Source organism: Eurosta solidaginis, chromosome 4, assembly GCF_040869045.1.
Source record: "Eurosta solidaginis isolate ZX-2024a chromosome 4, ASM4086904v1, whole genome shotgun sequence".
NCBI lineage: Eukaryota > Metazoa > Arthropoda > Insecta > Diptera > Tephritidae > Eurosta > Eurosta solidaginis.
In genome coordinates this window covers 185,171,737-185,193,841 of record NC_090322.1, presented here as the reverse complement: position 1 = coordinate 185,193,841, position 22,105 = coordinate 185,171,737, and the positions used below count along the sequence as shown (strand labels likewise).

The 22,105-nt window shown below is 34.5% G+C and overlaps 1 protein-coding gene across 1 annotated transcript in view; it reads right to left on the bottom strand.

Moving 5' to 3' along the window:
- Window positions 1-19,070, bottom strand: part of rst (roughest) — a 133,390-nt gene extending 114,320 nt beyond the window's left edge. The window contains exon 1 of the mRNA XM_067784175.1: window positions 17,983-19,070. The gene's annotated coding sequence lies outside the window, so the exon portion shown is untranslated. The remainder of the gene's footprint in view (window positions 1-17,982) is intronic.
- Window positions 19,071-22,105: the final 3,035 nt, after the last annotated feature.

The window sequence follows — 22,105 nt, the reverse complement described above, 5'->3', positions numbered from 1 at the left end:
TTGATGATTCCAAGAGGATACATATCCCAATTTTGTCGAAGCGGAAACCTTTCAACACTGCATGTGTAGTATAAAACTTGACTGGCAAAAATATTTGATATGCTGATATTAGTGTCAAAATTTAACTACCTAGAAACATCGGCTTAGCAAAATAGGTTTATAGAAGGAATAAACAATTAAATTTCTACTGGGATGGAGCGGAAAACAATTGGGAAAGAGACAGAGACGTAGCCAAAGGCAGAGAGAGAGGAGTGAATAAAAGGTGAAGGAAAAGGGGGATATAGGGGAAGAGAGAGTAAGAGGTAAAAACTTCTTTAAACTTATGCAGGTAGACCAAAGTTAGGGCAGAACAGCGTCTGACGGGTCTGCTAGTACAAACATAATTTGAAATTAATGGCTTAGATATCTGGTACACTTGTTGTATAAATATGTCCCTATACCACAAAAAAAAAAATTGTCCAAGCACCATAGGGCATATTCTAACATTGAGTTTTTTAATCTAAGAAGTATTATTTTAACATCCATTTATCGGGGTCTTTTTTTAGACGAAATGTTAACGTTGACATTTTCTCTCCAGTGTTTATTTTTAAATTATTTGTTTAATAATTTGGGAAACTTTTAAACAACTTGACATCAGAACGGACAAGGCGACAGATAGTTTGATTATCCCTTTTAAATATCTTTAAAGCCATTCCTTTAAAGCCTACGATGCACACTGGTCGGTCGTATATGGAGTTGGTGGCCAAAAATACTTCCAATAGAGATATCAACGTGAAACTTTGGTCACGTCTTTATAAATATGTGAGATTTATTTTTTCAAATATCAGTGCGGGTGATACCTTCATACCGACCCACAACCGTCCACTATCACCGCACGCATGCAATAAGTAATAGATGTGGGGGAAAAGTGGTAAGTTGTGTCTATCGCAAATACAATGTTTAGTAGGATTAAATAAAGAAATTAAAGTTATTAAAAGATCTTGCATACATAACAATAACAAAACAACAAACGCACACAAATATTTTCATTTGCATATCGTCGACTGAATAAAATAATATCGTATGTTACATGTGAGTACATATAACATACGACAATAATTTTTCAGGGTGACGCTATCAGAAAACTGTCGCAAACCATAGTTAATGGCAGAAGGTGGCAGCTGATATTAACACTTTGGAATCTTAAATCTTTGGCTAATAATAAGATGTAAGTCCCAACGTGAGGATCAGTGAGGAACCCAACTAAAACTTTAGCTGAAATTGAAATATTTGTGCAAATAAATAGTAATAAAGGCATTGGTGAAACTTTAAATAACAAAAAACAAACAGAACAAACTAAAGTTAGTATCTTTAGTTATTTCAAAATGAAGTAAATACCTTTGGCTTCAATATTGACTTTTATTTATTTCAATACAATGATATTTTATGTATTTTTAAATAGCTTAAACTTGCACTTTATTTTTAACTTGCTCACACTGCAAAAACTAACTAATACCATAACCTCACTTTTGAAGCTATTCTTAAAGAGTACAGTTAGAATACAACAACAACAAATATACCATGCCCTTCTAATAAGAGATACCGAGGACACATTTGGTGAGAAATTTTTAACTTGGCTTTTTTTTTTGCCTATGGAACCGACCACTGTGCGATGGTTAAAGTGTTACAAACGCATTCAGCCACGTCATGCCTAAGTTTTTATTAAATTATTTGTATTGAAAGCATTTCTTCTTAAATTGAAGCCAAGCGAGCCGTAAAGAGCTAAATATATTTTTATGCTAATGAAATTAGTAAAATTTTTAAATAAGCAATAAATATATCTATGAAAGCTCATATACATATTTATGACGTTCTTTCCATAATGGCTATAAGTATTCACAATTTGATCTTCTGATCGCGCATGTCATAAAAAATGACAAAGGATGTGCGGAGATAAGCTTTGAGCTTAACATTAATAATGCGAGTTGCTCATAGAGTTATTGTTCATATTACTGGAATATTGCCATCAGTTGACATCTCACAAAATCAATGCCATCGTCACTACTGCCAACAAAATAACCGCATGGACAATAATAATATTAGCAAATTAAGTTATATCTCCCAATGAACGACAGGAAAAAGTTCTGAAAGCTTTAAGAAAAACCTTAAATTTTCAATTCATCAGATCAAAAGCTCAAGCAAAATTTTAGTTTATAAATTTGTATAGGAAATAGTTTAGATGTTGTATATTGGAACAAAACTTCGATTGACCGCTCATAACAAATACAAAAACAACTACATTATAAGAGCTTTCATAATTGGCTGCCAAATTTTGACAATTGTCATGTTTGTAAGAATAAACAATGCAGTGAATTTTGTCAACTCTTAGAAATAAGGCTGCACATTTGATTTTCTGATAACAAAAAAAAATCTACCAAGTTCAATTTTTTTTTTAGAATAATTTCAAAAGACTGTGCCCGTCTCAAATTCTTATCATATTCTTAAGATTGAACCAAACTGTTTACTGGGATAACTAATGTATTAGAATAAGGACATGAAAACTAGTGGCGTTTTGTAGTTATAAGTTTTTGCTATAAACTCGCAGATCATAAAGCGATACATTCGGCTCTACTCGAATGATAGGCAATGAAAGAAGATACGCCATGTCTGAAGTGCGCTCTTAAGTTCGCATAGCGCTAAACATTTTCCGCTTCAATTTTTTTTTAGTAAACAAAGTTATTGGAAAATTGCAGATGGCAAAATCGTTACTGTTTATGAACAGAGGAAGAGGAAACGTTGTTTAGCAAATTCTAGATAAAATGTTAAAAGGTTTTACTTGCTACTACTTCAGTTTTGATATAAACAAGTAAGGAAAGTTAAGTTCAGGTGTAACCAAACATTACATACTCAGCTGAGAGCTTTGGAGACTAAATAAGGGAAAATCAACATTTAGCAAAATCAACCTAGAGTAACCCTGGAAGGTGTTTGGATGACATGAATTTTAAATGGAAGGTATTAAAGAGTATTTTAAAAGGGAGTGAGCCATAGTTCTGTAGGTGGACGCTATTTCGGGATATCGCCATAAAGGTGGACCAGGGGTGACTAGAATGCGTTTGTACGATATGGGTATCAAAGAAAAGTGTTAATGATTATTTAAGAGCGGCGGCCACCGTGGTGTGATGGTAGCGTGCTCCGCCTACCACACCGTATGCCCTGGGTTCGCCCCTCGGCAGTGTTTGGCAAACGCTCCGGGTATATTTCTGCCATAAAAAGCTCTCAGTGAAAGCTCATCTGCCTTGCAGATGCCGCTCGGAGTCGGCATAAAGCATGTAGGTCCGGTCCGGCCAATTTGTAGGGAAAATCAAGAGGAGCACGACGCAAATTGGAAGAGAAGCTCGGCCTTAGATCTCTTCGGAGGTTATCGCGCCCTACATTTATTTATTTAATGATTATTTAAAACGTAGTGGGCCTTAGTTCTATAGGTGGACGCCTTTTCGAGATATCGCCATAAGGGTGGACCAGGGGTGACTCTAGAATGTGTTTGTACGATATGGGTATCAAATTAAAGGTATTAATAAGGGTCTTACAAGGGAGGGGCCCTTAGTTGTATATGTGAAGAGTTTTCGGGATATTGACCAAAATGTTGACCAGGGTGACCCAGAACATCATATGTCGGGTACCGCTAATTTATTTATATATATAATACCACGAACAGTATTCCTGCCAAGATTACAAGGGCTTTTGATTTATCCCTGCAGAACTTTTTCATTTTCTTCTACTTAATATGGTAGGTGTCACACCCATTTTGCAAAGGTTTTTCTAAAGATATATTTTACGTCAATAAACCAATCCAATTACCATGTTTCTCTTTTTTCATATTTGGTATAGAATTATGGCATTTTTTCATTTTTGTAATTTTCGATACCGAAAACGCGGCCGTGGTCATAGTTGATTTACGGCCATTTTTTATGCGAAGATAAAGTGAGTTCAGATAAGTACGTGAACTAAGTTTAGTAAAGATAAATCGATTTTTGCTCAAGTTATCGTGTTAACGGCCGAGCGGAAGGGCAGACGGTCGACTGTGTATAAAAACTGGGCATGGCTTCAACCGATTTCGCCCATTTTCACAGAAAACAGTCACCGTCATAGAATCTATGCCCCTACCAAATTTCACAAGGATTGGTAAATTTTTGTTCAACTTATGGCATTAAAAGTATCCTAGACAAATTAAATGAAAAAGGGCGGAGCCACGCCCATTTTGAAATTTTCTTTTATTTTTTTATTTTGTTGTACCATATCATTACTGGAGTTGAATGTTGACATAATTTACTTATATACTGTAAAGATATTAAATTTTTTGTTAAAATTTACTTAAAAAAAAAATTTTTATGTGTGTGTGTTCGTCATCCGATTTTGCTAATTTTTATTTAGCACACATACAGTAATAGGAGTAACGTGCTTGTCAAATTTCATAATGTTATCTTCAACGACTGCCAAATTACAGCTTGCAAAACTTTTAAATTACCTTCTTTTAAAAGTCGGCGGTACCACGCCCATTGTCCAAAATTTTACTAATTTTGTATTTTGCGTCATAAGGTCAACGTACATACCAAGTTTCATCACTTTATCCGTCTCCGGTAATGAATTATCGCACTTTTTCGGTTTTTCGAAATTTTCGTTATCGAAAAAGTGGGCGTGGTTGTAGTCCGATTTCGTTCATTTTAAATGGCGATCTGAAATGAGCGCTCAGGAACCTACATACCGAATTTCATCAAGATACCTCAAAATTTACTCAAGTTATCGTGTTTACGGACGGACGGACATGGCTAAATGAATTTCTTTTTTCGCCCAGATCATTTTGATATATAAAAGCCTATATCTATCTCGAATAGTTTATGCCGTTACGGATTACCGTTATGCGAACGAGGTTAATATACTCTGTGAGCTCTGCTCAGCTGAGTATAAAAATATTTACTATTTATGTATGTAGTTATTTAGATATAATATAAAAAACATGTATTTTATTCCTGATGATGATTTGGTTAATGCGTTTTCAATTTTCCATTTTCAATTTGGATGCTTTTATAGAAAATTTTTTTTGTATGCTATACACAAACACATACCTGAACATACAGCAGCGAAAAGAAAAATAGCAGTGGCAGTTTTTTTTTTTTTTTTTCCAAATTTTGGCACTGAAATTCTTCTTCTCGTTTTCGGTATTTTAAGAAAACAAAAAATCTATGAATTTTATTACTAAAACTATGTAAATTCGAAAAATTCTAGAAAATTTTTCCGAAATTTCGAACTTTTTATTTGTTCTTTGTAAGTTTTTTGAGTATGCAGTTCGCATTGATTTTTGACAATTTTTTTCGAAGAGTGTGCCAGATTTTCTTCTATATAAAAAAAATGTTCACATTTTGTATGAAAAATACCCCTCGCAAATCAATGAAAAATTTGAGAGACTTGTGTTTTGGTACTAAATTTGATTGTGCTACAAAAATATTGAAAAATTGTGTTAAAAGCATACACAAAACAGAACGAATGGATATACCGAATTGCTTTACCAAAGGAATGTCCATAAGGTGGTTAATTTTTTATTTTTTAATATAAATGATAAAAAAACGAATAATATCAGAATCTCTTCGCGATTATTTAAGGTATAACTTTGGGACAACTTTAGGATCATTTCGAAACTACTTGGAAACCATTTCGAAAGGGTGGACTATTTTTGGAATTATTTCAGGACCTCTTCGGCATTATTTTAAGTATCACTTTGAGACAATCAGGATAATTTCGATATGGTCAAATTGGTACTGGAATAGCCTCGAAATAATATTGAAGATAATTTTTTAATTTTAGAATATACACAGTATTGAAACACAGAATATAATACTTTAATCTTTAGTTACACCTAAGCTGCAAAAAAAATAATATTTATTATTGGGACTCTGAGCACTATAGTCTTGTAAAGTAGCTAACACAAATAATAGGCAGTGAAAACTATAACCTTAACTAATATTGTCAGATCGATTTCAACACATCGCGAAATATTTTATTTTTGTAAACGAGACACACCTAAGGTTGTGTGTTTGATTAATGATAAATAAATAAATAAAAAAAAAAAGTCTTCAAAAATTTCTGAACGTATTTCGGATAATACAATTGCTCTAAAAATATTAGTAAAATAACAAATATTCTCTGCAAATGCCTGTCTCTGAGTTGTGAAGAGGTTACTAAATTCATTATGACCTTCGACAAATATATTGAATTATTTTGGAAGATCTTTGGTCATTTTTTGTTATGTCGCTTCATTGTTTAGTTGTGCGCTTTTTGAGTTCTTCGTTACCTTCCTTTTCTTACATCTTGTGATTCATTTGAAGACAGGTAGAAGTCCGTAGTTCTAGCTTGTTGAGAATTTCTTGTTCACATTTATTAGTTTCGCTTTCTTAGTTCTCTTTTTCGTATTATAGTTTGAGTGATTCGACGTTCGAAGCGATATTTATTTCTTCTTTTATGATATCCCGTCTAAATTCCTTTTGTTTGGATATCTTCGCATTCGCCAGTATGTTCAATCTTTGTTCTCGTCTTTATTTGCTATTGAGAACACTTGTTTACGAAAATTTGTTTTGGTCTCTGGTGATGTTTTTGCGTTATTGAGTTTTCTTGCTCAACTTTCCTATGCTCTCACGAAATTTGGTTGCAAACTGACAGCAAGTTTGCCCTATGTCGCTATGTTGGGAAATCTGAAGTACCTAAATTGCGCTACCAAATTATGGTCTTATTGCTGTACTTATATTTTGGTCTAATATCTCTTTCAGTGTAAACATCTCATCGTCGAGTAAGAAGTTATTGAATTTTCTTGCTCAACTTTCCTATGCTCTCACGAAATTTGGTTGCAAACTGACAGCAAGTTTGCCCTATGTCGCTGTGTTGGGAAATCTGAAGTACCTAAATTACGCTACCAAATTATGGTCTTATTGCTGTACTTATATTTTGGTCTAATATCTCTTTCAGTGTAAACATCTCATCGTCGAGTAAGAAGTTTAACTTTAAAACAAAAAACACTATACGAACTACCCTTTATAAAGCACTTATATATATATAAATAAACATAGATGTTCATATGCTTTCCCCTTTCTATTAAATGCCATAATCTATACAAATAATTTAAAGCGTTGCACAAACAATCTCAGTTCAAAAAAAAAAGTTTAGAACCATACATTCGCAGCAGATCATGCAAAGAAGAGCAGTCAATAAAAAAAACCATTGAGTAGAAAAAGACTTTCAAAATTATTGGCATTAACTCAAATTTGTTTTTAGTACTGTTTTCTGTTATGTACGTCTGTATATATGTATGTAGCATCTCTTAATTTTTATTGAATTTGTTATGGCTGTTGTTATGTTCCATTTCACAATGTCCAAACAATTAATTTTCATTATTTCTTAGTCGATTTTTCTACTTAATTTAAGCCTATTTGTGCACATTTCACAAAACCGCCTGTCTGTCAGTCTAACAGTCTTTTCTACATATCTTTTTGGCGGCTGACTAATGAGAATAAATTATTTATGTCAGTTGCTTGAACCAATTTAGTGGAAGATTAACATTTATATGGCTTTAATGTTGATTGTGTTCAATAATTGACAAATGGCAATCAATTTTTAAGCCATACATGAAAGCTTATTGAAGTGTTAGTGCTTCTGTTTTAATGAGATCAAAAGCAATCGTAAAACTGCAGTAACTCGCTAGGAAAGCTCTAAGTGGACACAGTGGGGTATACATACGTATTAGTAACGTTTTAATAACACCAGCAGTTAATCTACCGTTAGTTATTAATTTTTTAGGTCTCTTGCATTAAGTTTTACAATGTCGTATAAAATCTGAGCTATAAAGTTTTGAAAATTTTCGAGTAGTGGAAATTTGTTAAATTGAAATTTAATTGGAAAAAACCCTAAGTTTATGAGACTTACACATAGTAAGATGAGAGATATGGGGAAGCATTATTTTATTCTATGGTGTTCTAAATAAGGAACGAAATCACTATTAAAAGGCATGTCCGTCAACATTAGATAGTTTCGAAAAATAATTATCACAGAATTTGTTTTTTTAATGTATTTTGAAGCAAGTACTGATACAGAGTAAAAAGAAAAGTTAACAGGATTAGCCTGGTTTCATTGGGACATTTGAGGCAGTGGGCCACCACAATGTCCAATAAGAATACTGCTTTCACTAAGTCAAAACTTGGCCATTTCAATGAAAATGGCTTGTCATACAACGTCAAATGCGTTTGCCTTCCGATTTGACCACAAGGTGACAATTATATCGACCAATAACTGAAAACGGCAATTTCACAACGGTATGGCAAATTTGACCTTTGGGAAGAGACGGTAAGGGAGAAAGAGACGCAGAAAAAGAGTTAGGCAGAGGGAAGAGTGACTAAAAAGATAAGGAAAAGGGGAAGAGGGGGAAGGGAGAGTAATAGGTGTAAACTGCTTAAAAGTTAATCAGATAGACCAAAGGTAGGGCATATGGTACGAATATAAAGTGAATATTTTCGAAAGGCTACCTTAATAATAAATCTCGAACAAATCGCACCATATGTATTATTTATTGAAATAGGTCGGATCCTGGTCCACAAAGAGCTACCTACCCCTTTACCAAATCTCAACCAAATCGGGCAATAGATACGGTAATCGGAACCGTCAGACGATGGTCTGTATACACGTAATTAGTGGGAAAAACGATTATATTCATTTCACCCGTCTCTTAAAAAGTACCCGAGTCCTAAAAAGTATCCGGTTCTGGGAATCTACCCCAAAAAGTACTCGGTTTTTAAAAAGGACCGGGTTCCTTATAGGTACCCAGTTTTAAAACGTACCCAAAAAATACCAGGTGATTTAATCAGTATACGTTCTTTAAAACGTACAGGGATCCGAAAAATAAAAGTTTTAAAAAATTACCCTTACCTTGTTGACCAGATTGTGCCATTTTGAAATACCCTTGAACACTCTCGAAAAATTTAATCAATATGTTGTTGTTGTAGCAGTGCTTTTCCTCATCCAATGGGTGTAACCGATCACAAATTGTCATCAATATCCTCCAACGGGAGTTCAAGGAAACTTGCTGTTTCAACAGGGGTGGACCATAATGAGAGGGGTGTTAGAGGCGTTGCTTCCACAATACAGTTGAAGAGATGGTTGGTGCCATGTGGGGATACGTTACAAGCAGGGCATATGTTTTGTATGTCGGGGTTGATTCTGGATAGGTAAGAGTTTAACCTGTTACAGTATCCAGATCTAAGTTGAGCTAGAGTGACTGGCATTTCTCTAGGGAGTATGCGTTCCTCTTCTGTGAGTTTAGGGTATTGTTCTTTGAGTACAGGATTCACCGGGCAATTCATGTCATAGAGGTCCGACGCCTGTTTGTGGAATTTCATCAATATCGATCCAGTAGCATAGGAGCAGTTCAGCGACGAGAACAGTCCAAAGAAACCTTACGTTCTGTGCCACAAAATTAAGTGTGGTGTTGATTTCTGTCAATAAAGTCAAAGTAATTGTTTGCCAAAAATATGAAGCAACAGAGAAAAGTAATGAACGAAAAACGTTAAAGTTGACGTGCAAAAATGTATAAAGACACAAACAAAAAAACCAACGATAAAAAAGGATTCAATAGAATAAAGGCCGACAAAACTGTGCAGCATGGCAAGGAGTAAGTACAGGGCAAAATATTAAATGACAGCCATTGACAGTAGTGGCGACAACAGCATACAACATACCCACATAATTGCAGACATATTTACGCCTACTTATTTTTAAGAGCAAGAGCAAACATATGCTGCTGATGGCACAAGTTGATATTTGAACAAAAAAAGGACAAATAAAATACTACCAATAGAGAAAAAATATAGAAAAGGTAAAAAAAAAATGAAGAGCAAAGCAACGAGTGTGTGTTTTGTAAATTGGTAACTGTAAACGACAATTTGTGGCATGCAATGCATATGATCTTTTTTTTGTTGGCAAATTTTTGCAGCTTCTCAGATAGGCAGTTATGAAAAAAGTAAAAGATTGTGGCTTAAGGCAACATTGGCATTTTATTTCGTTCCAATTTTCATTTCAAGCTTTTCTTTGGCAGCAGTACGTAAACAAAAAAAAAAAAAAATATTGCAACAATTTGAAGAGCAATTTTGTTGTATGCTTTATTATTTGCTTTTTGTTCGATATATTATTTATTTTTAATTTATTGAAAAACAATTTACTTTCGAATTTTTGTTTTTTGTGTGGCAATTTGGTTCACGCTCTCTCTGTGTTGATCAATACCTTGAAATAATTAATTTCAATTTAGTAACGGTAAATTTTGTTTCTCTCAACGTTTATTAAATTCGTGTTCAGTAACTTTCAATTTTTTTTTTACTTTATTTGGGTTTTTGCGTTGCGATATGTGAAGGTTTATTTTCAATGATGTATATTGGAACGATTTTCCGTCATCCCTTGTCAAATTTAGTTTTGAGACAAACCGGTTTCGGCGTTGTGCCATCATCAGTGTCGATTTTCATTCTGATCTGTATGAGCAGGTATTGTCAAATTGATGCTTGTGTATATTTAGTTATGTGTATGTGCTGTGTGTTCATTCTGAACCGAGGGTGGTTTACTAATCGATTTGTGTGGCTGACTGGGGTAGGTAGAAATCTGTGATTTTAGTCGTTTGACCTTCTTTGTCGGTTTTTTGTTTTGGTGTGTTAATTGTTTTGTGTTTATTTGTTGTTGTGTGTTTGTCTGTTGTACCTGTGTGATTAAGTTGTTTCCTGTAAACAAGTTTTAAAGGCTCGAATATTGTGTCAGAAATTTTGTTTATCTGTTCGTTTATTATTCTACCGTCGAATGTTTTCTGCTTGTAGATTTCCATGTTTTCGAGTACGTTGAGACGTCGGCCCTTTTCCTGTATGTGAAGAACCCTAACTGTTTTATTGATTTTTGCTGGGGAACATTCATTCTCGACCATGTGATTCGCGAAGTTATACTCGGGTATAATGTTTGGATTCCGTATTTTTTTTGCTGTAATCTCTAATATGTTCTCTGAACCTCGTTCTTATTTGCCGTCCTTTTTGTCCAATGTAACTATGCTGGCATCCGCAGGTGCCGTGGCTGCTAAACGGATCCTCTGAGTTAATGTTAGTTCTTAGTTTTCGACCTAGATTGTTCGATGTTTTGAATGCTGTGTTAATGTTGTATTTTTTAAGGAAGTTTGCCAATTTATATGTTGCTTTTCCAGTATATGTCATAGTCGTCCAGCTATTATTTTCATTTTCATTATTTCTTTTTGGTTCTCCATTTGTCCTTCTGAGCTTATCTACTAGTGCTTTTTTATATCCGTTGTTTGCAGCGATATTATATATGACCTCGAATTCTCTCTTGTATGCCTCTTGTGTAAGCGGTGTTCTTTCAAGTATATGTACCAAGTGCCTTAATGCTGCATTTTTATGCTGTTGAGGGTGATTTGAGGTATTGTGTATTATTGCGTCGGTGGCCGTTGACTTTCTATATATGTCATAGTTAAATCTTTTGGCTTCTTTATCAATATTTATCGTGAGGTCTAGATAGTTGATTCCTCCGTCTTTTTCGGTTTCCATTGTAAATTTTATATTTCCGTGCTGCTTGTTGAGGTACTCCAGTACAAGCTCTTCGTTATTAGTAGTCAAAACGCATATTATGTCATCCACGTATCTAGCATAAAATGACACGCCTAATTTGGACTTCAGCTCCTGTATGTACTTTTCTTCCAGATTTTGCATGAACACTTCCATAAGAATTGCTGATGTGGGGCTTCCCATTCCAAAACCGTTTGTTTGTCTATATATTTTATTGTTGAATTGAAAATAGTTTTGACGTAAAGTGGTTCTTAGCGTATTTGTGATTTGCATACTTTTACTTTGTTTTTTGTGTTATGAACTATTGTTGAGCTAACTATGTCCAAAGTCTCAGATAGTGGTATAGACATCATTTATCCACCCTGTCGGAAAATCAACCAAACAAGATAAGTCGTTTATTTTCAAATTAAATAAAAATTAAATAGAAAAATTTTAAGCACTTCTTTTATATAAATGGACAAAAATCAGCGAAAAATATCTCCTTATATAAAGACATATTCTTGCTAAACTTTGATTTTTAAATTTTGACATAGAAATTGCAAAAATATTTATGAGAAGTAAAAATATAAAAGTAGAGCGCACATTATTTGGATTGGAAAGTTGGTAGGAAAGGAGATATTATTAGTCATTCAATTGCGCTCCTTTGCATAAATATAAATAAATATTCATAAATATTTTTGCAATTTCTATGTCAAGATTTAAAAATCAAAGTTTAGCAAGAATATGTCTTTATATAAGGAGATATTTCTCACTGATTTTTGTCCATTTATATAAAGGAAGTGCTTAAACTTTTTTATTTTATTTTTATTTTCCTCCTTCCTTTGTTACGGCGTCTTAACCTATCTGTGAAGCTTCGTGTTTGTAGCTCAATGAGAAGTTACTAAAAAATCGATTGCAAGATTTGTATGAAAAGCGGACAAACATTCAACCGACCTAATATAAAGGAAGAAAAATACCCTTAGGTTTTGAAAGGAAAACATTTTTATTTCTATATGGACCACTAGCTATTAACCAGCGCGTTGCTGCCGCTGATAGACCGTGTTGAGAGTTTTTGTTATCTATTTTTCTAGCTGCTCCTTATAGTGCATTCTTTCATTTTTCACTCCTATTCCCCTCTTCTCCTCTCCCTTCCACCACATACTTTCTTTTTCTAAATAAATCCCCTACCTCTTCTTCTCCCGCGCCATCCTTTCACACTTGCTTCCCCCCCCCCCCCCCCCCCATCTGGTTTATAGCTTTAACTTTTCCCGCCCTTGTCCACATCTATGTCCCCATCCTTATCCCATTTGAATCTTATTTTCCCTCACCCCCATTTCCACCTCCCGCGAATCGAGTCATAAATAATATTCGTTTCATAGACTGGTTTTATTTATGATTATGGCGTGATTTCTGTGACCAAGAACTAAGTATATTGGACAATTTGCAGCCAAGAGGTATACCCGGCTATATTTCACTTTCCCGATATCTTGTGTTGTTGTGAGAAGAGCGTGATAATAAGGTCACAATCGAGAGAAGAAAAAAGCGCTACAAGTAGTGCGTCTTACTCGGGGAAAAAATTAGCGGAAACTAAACGAGCCTTCGCGATGGAACGGCAGCTTAATCCAATCAGAAAAGCTAATTGGAGAAGGGTATGAATCAGAGGGAAAAGAGATACCTCGGACAATAGCCTGCAGCATTGAGAAATGTGAAGCACTTAGCAGCAGGGGTCGAGAGTTTTGCTGCGAAAACCCCTCGGTACAGCAATCTAGGACTAAGAAGTGTAATTTTAATTGCCTGTTTTTGTCTAAAGAAGTAAAGGCCTCAATTTTATATAAAATAAAGAAAGGGTTTGGTTTTCGACGGCTAATATAAAAAGATCGTAACTTAAAAGTATTGTTAAAATTGCGTTTCTTAAATATGTCATGCTTTGCGATTTCTTTTAAAAATATTGTATTTAAACGAAAACACAGGAAGCTTGTAAAAATGCTTAAATTGAAAAAAAAATTGCCAATGTCTTGTAAAAGCAATTTAAAGTTTCTGCCACAAACTTTTTAAAAGGCTTTCTGAGAAACGAATTTTTAAAAGAATATACGAATAACTGTCCAGTGGCTCCTTGCTGCACTTGCCGTTCCTGCAATTCGATAAAATATTTTTCCGCATAACTTGACTGGCAAATCGAAAGGCGAGCTGCCCGGTTGAAACCCCTAAATATGCGGAATATTAGTGTTTACCCAACGTTGGGCGTCATTTTGCAGATAACTCATATGCACATTTTCAGGCACAAAAAGATCTTTGTGTTGTGTAAATCTTGAAATGGCGATGTTCTACTGAAAAAATTAAAACTTTAGACCAACTGCTCTGACAATGTTGATCGTGAAGCAACCTACCGCAGTTTTTCACTGTCTCTTACATACATATGTATATGTATGTACATCTAGTACGCTCAAACAAACACATACATATGTATGGATTAATGCAGGCCATCTATTTTCAATGACCTTCTAAGCGTTTATCAGTAAAATTGTGTAGTTTTGTGTAGTTGAAACATGCACATGTGTCTCTTTGGGTTGTACTTAAGCATGCGCATCAGTACCTGCTTGTATATTTTGGCATACTGCACTAGCCGCCTCTTTCAGTGACTCTAATTACATATGTACATAAGTGCTTATGTATGCTTTGTAATTTTTTAAAAGTGCTCATGTTGCAAGCCTTTAAGTACTTGCAACAATGTACTTAACGTATTCTAAAATGTTACATTAGCTGGGCTAATGCATTCTCATGCACATATATAAATACTTAAGCACAGTATATACATGTATATATGTAGGCAATATATGCATTGGCCTTTGACGAGGGCGCCACTACTTGAAATGTTTTCCAGTGTTACACATTTTTCAGCTCAATTTCGTTATATGCAAGTGTTCGGTAAGTGGTTTTCTTCTAAAAAAGTGTCTTTTATCTCAACTAACTATAGTATTATTGATTTATTGATTCTAAGCAATGGGTTTTAAACAAGTTTCCTATTTGTCATTTCTTCTGCGTTCTCTTTTTGCGTCCTAATCGTTTAACATAACATTTTTTATAAGCATTTACTTTCATAATATTCGTGTGTTTCAACAAGGCGGTGTATTTTGTCACTTTCTTCCAGAAAATATCTGATTTCTCATATTGCTTTATCACCGTGGTCTATATCTACATATATGCCTATCAAATATATGTTGCCTGTCCTGTCCACTTTTCAAATAAATTATGGTTCTGTTCTTGGAACGAAAGGCATATTTTATATTTAAAATATTTCAGGGAGCCAAATTACTATTTCCTTTATAATAAAAATCCTTCAGAAAAAATTATTTTCAGACTTCTCATTTTTTAGGTAATAATTCCGGTAATGAGATAATATGAAACAGTTCCTTTTATCCTTTAACCCAAAAAAAGCATGCCTTTACTGTGAAAGTGTTCGATTCCCGTATGAAAACAAAAAAAAAAAAAAAAAAAAAACTCCTAATTTTTTGATATACCTATACATGCAGTCGAAATTTTGTTTCATTACAACTCGTTTATTTCACATCCCATTTTAAGAATATATAGGAAATGATTGTGGTCTTCTGAAGCTCTATTATTTCTTCTAATGCCCTGTTGAGCTCTGCAGTCGTATGAATCGGCCTTTAAGAGGCTACAACTGGTTCCACAGACAATATGGAGCGTTCAAAGGGGCATAATTTTAAATTCAAAAAAAAAAAGGTTCCTGAAAATTCGTTCACTTCCCTATTTTTTTTCAATTTTTAGAAAATAAAAAAAACAGCAAAAAAATATTTTTTTTTCTTTAATTTGGAACTTTTTGTATTGAATAGGGACAGATATAATACAAAATCAAAATAAGGTGTGAGCGCAGGTATTTGATATGTAAACAAGCGTGTACGCAATTCTACGAGTTTTTTATTTCAATTATAAATTATCCTGAAATGGTCAAATATTACCCCGACATTAACTCGAAAATAATTCAGAAATAGTCTTCGAATAATTGCGACTTTTCCTGAAATTATTCCAAAAAATCGCAGAATGAGCAAAAATATACATACTGAGAAACTCATCCCGAAATATCTTGGCAATTATCGCGAATATATTTTCGAAATAATTCGTGAAATAATCCTTATAATATCCGGAAGCAATTCGTAAATAATACAAAAATATTTCTGGAACTATTTTGTAATGATCCCGAAAATAATTCCTTTCCAAATATCTACCAACATAGTCTTGTCAAAACTAAAGTAATTTTAACCTATCAGAGGCCTTTCACCAGGGATTTGTAAAAGTGGAAATTCTTTCAAACCATCATAGTATGCCAATATACAGGCCTGTTCTGAATTCTGACTCGTTTTGAAAAGTAAAACGACGCTGATTCCGAGTCAATTTTTTTTGGTGTTCTCAATTCCGATATGAAGTCGATTTCGAATCGTTTTCATTTCCAGTCGATAATCAGCGAAACAGCTGTTTTTATTTATTTTAGTTTTAGTTAAATTAAAATTGTGCAAAAATTTTGAACAAAATGGCAGCACCAATGGTTTTCGGAAATGCAGAGGCAAGAATACCGTGCAATTGTGCATAAAAATCGCAAAAATCGATCGACCGAAATTGAGAACACGTCGGTTTCCTTTCGACCAGAATCGCTTTGTTTAGCTTGGAAAATTTTTGATAAGAATTTTCAAATTAAGATTTGTTATACTAAGTAAACAAATAGGCCAGCAAAAAGTTGTTATAAATCCTCCAAATAAAATGAATAATTTAATAAAACTTATTTGTTGGAAAAATAATATAATTATGTGTGCTTAATAGGCTAATTACTTTCGATTCCGACTGCTCAGAGGCAACCTTTTCAAATCGACCAAATCTGGTCGGAATCGAAATCTAGAACAGGCCCGCTAATCTCTGTATGGTTGCAGTTGGTCACCCTATATGAGAAAGCTATGTTAAAGTCGCTTGTGATCTTCATATAATAGAACCGGAACTGTGAGGGTTATCTTTTATGTGTTGATTGGTATGTGATACATCATGTCCCAGTCCCAGCAAGATACACACATTAAAATCGAGTTTGAGCAAGTGCTCTCTTTTTATGCATGCGATCCATTAATTGCACCACTCTAAAAATTCAAACTTTACCTACTATATAGGTATAGCAGCTACTAATAATTGAATAAAATTATGTTTGTTTAATTTACGATTTAATTTTGTATGTAATTTGTGCGTTATTTAAATCGATAAATTGTAAATTGATTTTAAAAATATTTGTAAGAATTATTAGTGCAGAAGAAACGTATTGTTATTCAGTTGCAGAATTGTTAAAGAATGCAATCACCCTGGAATACAATCCATGCACTCCCATTCCTGCATTTGAATTGCAGCTTTTGTTCTTTTTTTTTTTTTTTTTTGTATAATGAATAAATTTTTTAGTCATTATTCTTTTGTATTATTCCGGACTAAGAAATAATTAATAAATACATTCCTCATGTGGAATAATAAACTGAAAAGGATTTTTTCTTATGGAATAACAAAATTCAAAAGCTTTCGGCAAGTAAATGATAATATTGAAAAGCAAAAGGAATGCAAAGCATTGCGGATTGCAGTACTTCGAGTATTGCAGTCCAATGAATGCAATCTATGGAATGGAACAAACAGAGTAAGAAAAGAATTAGTCAGAGAATAATGACTAAAATTGTTATACATTAATCCGGACTAACAAAAAAGTATTGCAATCAAAGGTGTAAATACTCCAAATGGAATGCATTCCTTACCAACTCTGTACAGCTACCTCGGAGCGTTCGGAGTGCCTCATAGCTAATTAGAATCCTTGCTGCAAAAGGTGTTTTCAAAATTAGATTAATTGATATTTAATTCAAATGAGCGCTGTACATATCATGCCATATTATTAATTAATCGATTGTTTTATATTTTTTTGCCAACCTTACCCTATCGGGATTGGTTATTAACTGAATGGATTGAATCCATGGAATAAAAAAAGAGGCGTAGAAGAGAATTATTCTGGAATGCAAAACGGAATAGTGACTAAAAGTTTTTATTCATTAATCGGGACTAACCATAAATGTATTGCAATCAAAAGTATAATAATTCCAAATGGAATGCATTCCCTAGCAATTTTGTTCAGTTGCTACATAGGAGCGTGAGGAGTGCCTCATAGCTAATTAGCAAACTTGCTAAAAAATTAGTTTTTAAAATTCGAGTAATAGGATTAATTAGTCAACTATATTATATGAATATTTTTGCCAGCTCTACGCCAGCCCTATCGACTTGGTCTTAACTGAACGGTTCGTATACTTTACTTATTCCAAATTTACCATAATATGATGTATCAGTATGTTTTACTTACAGCCGCTTAAGCCTATGTTATCCGCTATAAGGAAACATAATGCCACTATCGTATATGCTACGTGAGGGTTCTTCAGATATTTTTGCTTCACTGTCTGTTTTATGTATGGTAACACTTGATTACAGATTCACTTTTAAAGGTTTTCTAATTTTTTGCACTTTATTTTATGTTGTTTGTGAGTATGCCTATGATCTATGTATGTGTGTATGTATTGTATGTATGTATTAACTCTTTTTCAATTGAACTGATATAAATTTTAATGCCTTTGCTTATATTGTATTGTTGTCACTTTTTAGTTAGGCAACATTTAAGAAAAGTTGTTAAAATTATTTCTCACTTTGTCTAGTTTCCCAATTACGGGCATGCTTCACCGTTAATTATGCTTTTGCATCAAATATGTTTTTTTTTTAATTGCAGTTTTCGAAATCAATTCTCATGCTTATGGTGTTCCCATAAATTTATTTATAAATCACTGTTTTTTTCTTAATCTTTAATATTATACCACAAAATTTTGCAAAATTTTGCCTTTTGTAATATTTTTGTCTGTTTTTTTTATACCTTTATATCGAGCCATGAATTTTTTTAACTTGTAGCACTTTGCTTTGTTGACTTAAGCCACATTTTACTGCAACTTTCGACGCTACTAAGCAATCAGCATCAGTAACTTTAATCTTTTGGAATTCACCATTTGCTTCATACCAAAAACCAGTTTTTTGGTCAACTATTTTTAATTCCCAAATTTCTTTTTTGTTCACTTTGGTCAAGTGTTACTTTTTCGGCGATTTGTGCTTTCAAAAATTTCATTCATTAAAATTCACTGATTTATATAATCACTTCCAAAGAATATTTTCACTTTCCAGAGTATGTTTACAAATCTTATACGTGTAATTCGCTCGAAAAATTATATTTCTTTAAAAAGTACACAAAAAGTACTTTTCAGCAGGAACAAAACAATTATTATGCCGCCCACAATCATAAAAACAAAGCAATGCTAAATTTTGTTTATTTTCTCGATTAAATTCAAATTGACGATTAAACGAATATCGAATTGTATTTATTTACCGCAAACGCGCGTCAATTCTATGAGAACGAAACGTACGCTACCAGAGTCGGATACGTAATGTGCGCTCATTCCAGACATGTGAGTACAACAACCCAAAAGCGAATATTTAAGTGAAGTTAGGAAATATAAAACAGCAATAGCAATAGCAACAGCAGAAGGCGAATGCTGAAGACAACCAACCACAACAACAGCGCACATACGAACAAAATAATCCACCAAACAAGCGACAACAACAGCAACAATAACAAAGCAAATAACAACCCAGGCTAATAAGACGCCAAGTAAATACCCGTTTACACTTATACTCTCATACCTACATACATACACACAAACAATAGCCCCAACTCAAGCCAACAAACCAACCATATAACCCACAGAAGAGGCGCCAACAGGCTGTCATAGGCAACCAACAAAACCGGTATAGTGCTACTTAATACATGCATCCAATACATACATACATAGGTGCTGTATCTAAAAATTCACCCAAATATGGTATACCCAACATATGCGTTGAGAAAGAATACACCACACTTACGCTCCTCACACAACATCCATACATACATAACTGAGCTCCAATTCAGCCCACAAATGCATAGTCAACGACAATGAAATACCAAACAAAAATGCAAGGGCATGACCCCACATGTGTGAGTATGTGTATGCAAATTCAGAGTGTAGCCAACGTCAGCGAAATGAGCAAAGCAAATGGGAAAGATACCACACATACAGTCATAATTTATGGGGATTGTGTTTATATGTATGCATGGATGTGTGCGGTGTTGATGGATACCAATAACTAATATAGTATATTTGTATGAAAAATGTAAAAAATTGTCATTTAAAAGAGAAAAATTATTACTAAAGAGCGCATAGATATTTTAGAAAAGAGAGAGATCGAGCGAAATACGCAGAGAGAGAGAGTGTTTTAATTATATGATTGTCTCTCACAATATGACAAACCAAAGCAGGTTTAGTGGTGAAAAAGTGCAGTTGAGCTATACATACATATGTGCTTTGTATGTTTCATAGTTTGTTTGTGTTTGCCTCATAGCAAAAAAAAAAAAAAAAAAAAACAAAAGCAAGGCGACACGCCGTATTATATGCTTCAATATATTTATGTAGTGACTTACTTCATCGTGTTGCAACATTGTACGCTTGGATTTGGCATGTTGTTCTTTTTTGGACATTTTTGAGCTTCATTACTTCAGGATTCAGCATTACATTTCCTTTTCGATATTTAAAGGAATTACATATGTACATATTTATTATATGAAAATACACCTCTGAAAACCCCCAGCGGGTTAGGGGGTTAGAATATACCCGCGGTAGGTATGCCTGCCGTAAGAGGCGACTAAAATACCAGATTCAAGGGGTTGTGTAGCGTAAACTTTTCAGGTTGTCAGCGCAATATATAGCTTCTCCAAACCCAATTGTCAACCTCACCTTCGAGCGGCGAATTAGTCTGGAGGGATGGCCTGAAGGTTTAATGTGGCCATATAAATCGTTCCCGAGATGGTCGGGCTAGCACCTTAATGGAGCTGTGTTACCGGAGCGTACCGGATATGTATCGGGCAAAGGAACATCACATCGATAACACTCCCCACAGCCTTCGGGGAGTAACCTTCTCGCTACAACAACAACAACGACAACAACACCTCTGTAATGGGACACCTCTATTAGGCGGACATCTCGCTTGAACGGATACTTGTTATTGCACCAGGTTTTATGTACAATTTCTTTCCCGTTGTTGTTGTTGTTGCAGTGCTTCACCCCATCCAATACGTGCGACCGATCAAAAATTGTCATCAATATCCTCTAACGGGAGTACAAGGAGACTTGCTGTTTCAACAGGGGTGGACCATAATGAGAGGGGTGTGGAGGCGTTGGTTCCACAATACAGTTGAAGAGATGGTTGGTGTCATGTGGGGACACGTTACAAGCAGGACATATGTTTTGTATGTCGGGGTTGATTCTGGATAGGTAAGAGTTTAACCTGTTACAGTATCCAGATCCAAGTTGAGCTTTCTTTCCATTTTGAGCGGACACTTTTGGTCTGACGTGAACATTTATTTGCTATAAAATGGTATGAAAAAACTCGACTAAACGAGTCTCTTATGGGCGGACACTTACACCTATTTTTAAAACAAATCAATTAAAAACCCCTCTTGGACGGATGCGAACTTCTCGTAAGCCGACAAAGTGAAAGAATGAATTTCAATTTATACGTTTGAAAAACGTCGTACTTGTTGCACATACATAAAAATTGTTTTAGGACATACATACATAAAAGTGAAAAACGGGCTCCCCGAATGAAACCAATTTTGCGTTAAATAAATATGTTCTCAAGTTTAAGATGTGCCATATTCTGCCACTGCTTAGTATCGCTTTTATGTAATTGAAAATTAAGGCTTCCAGATTGCCTAAAGTTAGGATAGGTTGAACAGGTCTATCCTTAAGGACTTAACATAAAATGATTGTTTCCATAGAGTTAACAGAAGCTCATTCGACGACCAAACTGAAACTCCCCTCAAGAACCATGACCTACATATGTTATGAAATAATATGTCTAGTTGGAAAATACTAGAAGCTACCTGGCGCCGGTCCCACTAGCGGCTTCTAGACTAGAAAATTTGTTTTGACATGATCTTTGACACCTTTCAGCCTTACGTCAGGTTTCACAGCTTTCCTACTTTGATGATCATGTACAGTTATTGTCTCTTTTCCAACTTTATCCGCCTTTTCGTTGCCATCTATGCCTGGATTATCGAAGACCTATAATAACTGTAAGTTTCTTACTGTTCCAATTTTTCCAAGTGCTTATTATCATTCTACTACTGTTGTTGTTGTTGTTGTTGTAGCGATTAGGATACTCCCCGAAGGCCTTGGGGAGTGTTATCGATGTTGATGGTGCTTTGCCGGATGCAGATCCGGTACGTTCCGGTAACAAGCACCATAAAGGTACTAGTCCAACCATCTCGGGAACTATTTGGTATGACCACATGCAACCTTCAACCCTTTAGATCCATCAGGAGTTCGGGGTCGCCAGAGCCTCGGCTGTTA